The 5,530-nt window shown below is 45.3% G+C and overlaps 1 non-coding gene across 1 annotated transcript; it reads right to left on the minus strand.

Moving 5' to 3' along the window:
- Positions 1-2,398: 2,398 nt before the first annotated feature.
- Trnas-cga (transfer RNA serine (anticodon CGA)) lies at positions 2,399-2,473 on the minus strand. The gene has a single exon. It is a non-coding gene; the product is annotated as a tRNA-Ser (tRNA).
- Positions 2,474-5,530: the final 3,057 nt, after the last annotated feature.

The raw sequence follows: 5,530 nt of genomic DNA on the forward strand, positions 1-5,530 counted from the left end.
TGCGGGAGGCCGGATGGACGTACCGCCGAATTGCTCAAGACGTGGGGCGTGAGGTCTCCACAGTACATCGATGTTGTCGCCAGTGGTCGGCGGAAGGTGCACGTGCCCGTCGACCCGGGACCGGACCGCAGCGACGCACGGATGCACGCCAAGACCATAGGATCCTACGCAGTGCCTTAGGGGACCGCACCGCCTCTTCCCAGCAAATTAGGGACACTGTTGCTCCTGGGGTATTTGCGAGGACCATTCGCAACCGTCTCCATGAAGCTGGGCTACGGTCCCGCACACCGTTAGGCCGTCTTCCGCTCACGCCCCAACATGGTGCAGCCCGCCTCCAATGGCGTCGCGACAGGCGTGAATGGAGTGACGAATGGAGACGTGTCGTCTTCAGCGATGAGAGTCGCTTCTGCCTTGATGCCAATGATGGTCGTATGCGTGTTTGGCGCCGTGCAGGTGATCGCCACAATCAGGACTGCGTACGACCGAGGCACACAGGGCCAACACCTGGCATCATGGTGTGGGGAGCGATCTCCTACACTGGCCGTACACCTTTGGTGATCGTAAAGGGGACATTAAATAGTGCACGTTACATCCAAACCGTCATCGAACCCATCGTTCTACCATTCCTAGACCGGCAAGGGAACTTGTTGTTCCAACAGGACAATGCACGTCCGCATGTATCCCGTGCCACCCAACGTGCTCTAGAAGGTGTAAGTCAACTACCCTGGCCAGCAAGGTCTCCGGATCTGTCCCCCATTGAGCATGTTTGGGACTGGATGAAGCGTCGTCTCACGCGGTCTGCACGTCCAGCACGAACGCTGGTCCAACTGAGGCGCCAGGTGGAAATGGCATGGCAAGCCGTTCCACAGGACTACATCCAGCATCTCTACATCGTTTCCAGGGGAGAATAGCAGCCTGCATTGCTGCGAAAGGTGGATGTACACTGTACTAGTGCCACCCTTGTGCATGCTCTGTTGCCTGTGTCTATGTGCCTGTGGTTCTGTCAGTGTGATCATGTGATGTATCTGACCCCAGGAGCCGGCCGCGGTGGTCTAGCGGTTCTAGGCGCGCAGTCCGGAACCGCGCGACTGCTACGGTCGCAGGTTCGAATCCTGCCTCGGGCATGGATGTGTGTGATGTCCTTAGGTTAGTTAGGTTTAAGTAGTTCTAAGTTCTAGGGGACTAATGACCACAGCAGTTGAGTCCCATAGTGCTCAGAGCCATTTTTTTTGACCCCAGGAATGTGTCAATAAAGTTTCCCCTTCCTGGGACAATGAATTCACGGTGTTCTTATTTCAATTTCCAGTAGTGTAGATGGCCGAAAGTGTCAGCCATCAGGAATTGTGAAACGAACCCTGCCGTCCAGTACCGCATGCCACAAAGGCCGCAGTTTCACCACGAGTTATGGAAACTCTAACAAGCGTCTATTGTCTATTGAGGCCTAAGTGTTGTAGTGTGCGAGTGAGACAGACAAGAACCTACGTCGTAGGGAAGGCTTTTGTGGCCAAGGAGACGTATCAGTGTTAAATATGGCCAACATAAGATCGGCCATAAAGGGAAACATTTACAATAACTATTTAATTCTGTGGTAGTGCAGATAATGAAGCCACAGTCAGTAATTTTAATATACCAAACTTCATAAATTTTCATGGTGATCCCAATAAAACATGAATATTGATCACATCTATATTAGTTTAGGATTTACTGTTAAAGTTGAAATACGCAAGTTTTGTAACAAAGACCTGAATACTAAAATTTGAACGTTGTGGTTGATCTTAAGATCGACATTTCACTGAGAAGCGCATCATTAGAATGACAAAATGGCTGTGAGCACTATGGGACTTAACATCTATGTTAATCAGTGCCATAGAACTACTTAAACCTAACTAATCTAAGGACATCACACAACACCCAGTCATCACGAGGCAGAGAAAATACCTGACCTCGCCGGGAATCGAACCCGTGAATCCAGACGTTGGAAGCGAAAACGCTACCGCACGACCACGAGCTGCGAACATAAAAATGACAAACATTGTAAATATCAACTCTGTAACTTTATTCGTTTAAAATATGTAGCAAATTTTAATCATCAATATTTTCAGTTAAGCATCAGATCATCATTTCCTCCATACAAAACACATTGAACGATGACAGCATGACACCTTATGAATCATTAGGTAATAGAATATTTGTGTAAAGTTTAGTGCATAAGACTTACTTTTGTTCTTTATTTACTTATCACAAGGCACAATGGTGCAAGTCTACTGGCCGTGACATTCAAAGTTAAGACGGAACTGTGTTGGTTTTATGTATAAGAATTTAACGATTATTATCTGATGGATATTATTGTTACGTGAAAGTAGTCAAGCTTTGAAACTTCCTGGCAGATTAAAACTGTGTGCCCGACCGAGACTCGAACTCGGGACCTTTGCCTTTCGCGGGCAAGTGCTCTACCAACTGAGCTACCGAAGCACGACTCACGTCCGGTACTCACAGCTTTACTTCTGCCAGTATCCGTCTCCTACCTTCCAAACTTTACAGAAGCTCTTCTGCAAACCTTGCAGAACTAGCACTCCTGAAAGAAAGGATACTGCGGAGACATGGCTTAGCCACAGCCTAGGGGATGTTTCCAGCTGCAGAGTGAAAATCTCATTCTAGTCAAGCTTTGATTATTTAAATATGTTAAAATGTAAAGTAAAGTAGAATAAACTGTAGCCAATTAGATGGATGGCTTCAGTTGAGCGACAATGTTCGGCACGTGGGGGACACGGCCGGAGACGGGCAGAGGGACAGTTCGGCTGGAGACACCAAAGGATACAATAGGCATTGAGACACGAGAGCGCACGGACGGTCTTTAGGCAACTAGGAACTGAAACGACTTAGAAAATTTCGCGTTGTGTGGTACCGTGGGACTTAGTCTCTGAGCGGTGAGCAGCCCGCGCCTCGTGTGAACTCTAACTTATCGCGTAGTCATGGAGACGGAGTACTGGACTTGTGTTCTGTGATGATCGAAGTGTGTCAAATGGATGTGCGGTCGAGTATAACTGTAACTCTAAATACTACCACTGTAGCTACTAGTTTGCTTTCTGAATAAATATTATTCTAAACAAATCACAACTATGTGGACTCCATGATTTATGGGTTGTTGATTTAGTTATCGATACTATTACCCCCCCCCCCCCCACCTTGCCGTTGGTGGGGAGGCTTGCGTGCCTCAGCGATACAGATAGCCGTACCGTAGGTGCAACCCCAACGGAGGGGTATCTGTTGAGAGGCCAGACAAACGTGTGGTTCCTGAAGAGGGACAGCAGCCTTTTCAGTGGTTGCAGGGGCAACAGTCTGGATGATTGACTGATCTGGCCCTGTAACACTAACCAAAACGGCCTTGCTGTGGTCGTACTGCTAACGGCTCAAAGCAAGAGGAAACTACGGCCGTAATTTTTCCCGAGGGCATGCAACTTTACTGTATGATTAAATGATGATGGCGTCCTCTTGGGTAAAATATTCCAGAGGTAAAACAGTCCCCCATTCGGATCTCCGGGCGGGGACTACTCAAAAGAATGTCGTTATCAGGAGAAAGAAAACTGGCATTCTACGGATCGGAGCGTGGAATGTCAGATCCCTTAATCGGGCAGGTAGGTTAGAAAATTTAAAAAGGGAAATTGATAGGTTAAAGTTAGATATAGTGGTACTTAGTGAAGTTCGGTGGCAGGAGGAACACGGCTTCTGGTCAGGTGATTACAGATTTATAAACACAAAATCAAATAGGGGTAATGCACGAGTAGGTTTAATAATGAATAGGAAAATAGGAATGCGGGTAAGCTACTACAAACAGCATAGTGAACGCATTATTGTGGCCAAGATAGATACGAAGCCCACACCTACTACAGTATTACAAGTTTATATGCCCACTAGCTCAGCAGATGACTAAGAAATTGATGAAGTGTATGATCAAATCAAAGAAATTATTCAGATAATGAAGGGAGACGAAAATTTAATAGTCATGGGTGACTGGAATTCGGTAGTAGGAAAAGGGAGAGAAGGAAACATAGTAGGTGAATATGGACTGGGGTAATGAAAAGAAAGAGGAAGCCGCCTGGTAGAATTTTGCACAAAACACAACTTAATCATAGCTAACACTTGGTTCAAGAATCATAAAATAAGGCTGTATACATGGAAGAAGCCTGGAGCTACTAAAAGGTTTCAGATAGATTATATAATGGTAAGACAGTGACTTTGGAACCAGGTTTTAAATTGTAAGACATTTCCAGGGGCAGATGTGGACTCTGACCACAATCTATTGGTTATGAACTGTAGATTAAAACTGAAGAAACTGCAAAAAGGTGGGAATTAAAGGAGATGGGACCTGGATAAACTAAAAGAACCAGAGGTTGTACAGAGTTTCAGGGAGAGTATAAGGGAGCAATTGACAGGAATGCGGGAAAGAAATACAGTAGAAGAAGAATGGTTATCGTTGAGGGATGAAGTAGTGAAGGCAGCAGAGGATCAAGTAGGTAAAAAGACGAGGGCTAGTAGAAATCCTTGGGTAACAGAAGAAATATTGAATTTAATTGATGAAAGGAGAAAATATAAAAATGCAGTAAATGAAGCAGGCAAAAAGGAATACAAACGTCTCAAAAATGTGATCGACAGGAAGTGCAAAATGGCTAAGCAGGGATGGCTAGAGGACAAATGTAAGGATGTAGAGGCTTATCTCACTAGGGGTAAGATAGATACTGCTTACAGGAAAATTAAAGAGACCTTTGGAGAAAAGAGGACCACTTGTATGAATATTAAGAGTTCAGATGGAAACCCAGTTCTAACCAAAGAAGGGAAAGCAGAAAGGTGGAAGGAGTATATAGAGGGTCTATACAAGGGCGATGTACTTGAGGACAATATTATGGAAATGGAAGAGGATGTAGATGAAAATGAAATGGGAGATACGATACTGCGTGAAGAGTTTGACAGAGCACTGAAACACCTGAGTCGAAACAAGGCCCCCGGATTGACAACATTCCATTTGAACTACTGACGGCCTTGGGAGAGCCAGTCCTGACAAAACTCTACCATCTGGTGAGCAAGATGTATGAGACAGGTGAAATACCCTCAGACTTCAAGTTGACAGATGTGAAAATTACCGAACTGTTAGTTTAATAAGTCACGGCTGCAAAATACTAACGCGAATTCTTTACAGACGAATGGAAAAACTAGTAGAATCCGACCTCGGGGAAGATCAGTTTGGATTCCGTAGAAATGTTGGAACACGTGAGGCAATACTGACCCTACGACTTATCTTAGAAGATAGATTAAGGAAGGGCAAACCTACGTTTCTAGCATTTGTAGACTTATAGAAAGCTTTTGAGAATGTTGACTGGAATACTCTATTTCAAATTCTGAAGGTGGCAAGGGTAAAATACAGGGAGCGAAAGGCTATTTACAATTTGTACAGAAACCAGAGGGCAGTTATATGAGTCGAGGGACATGAAAGGGAAGCAGTGGTTGGGAAGGCAGTGAGACAGGGTTGTAGCCT

Source organism: Schistocerca gregaria, chromosome 4, assembly GCF_023897955.1.
Source record: "Schistocerca gregaria isolate iqSchGreg1 chromosome 4, iqSchGreg1.2, whole genome shotgun sequence".
In the NCBI taxonomy this organism is placed as follows: Eukaryota; Metazoa; Arthropoda; class Insecta; order Orthoptera; family Acrididae; genus Schistocerca; species Schistocerca gregaria.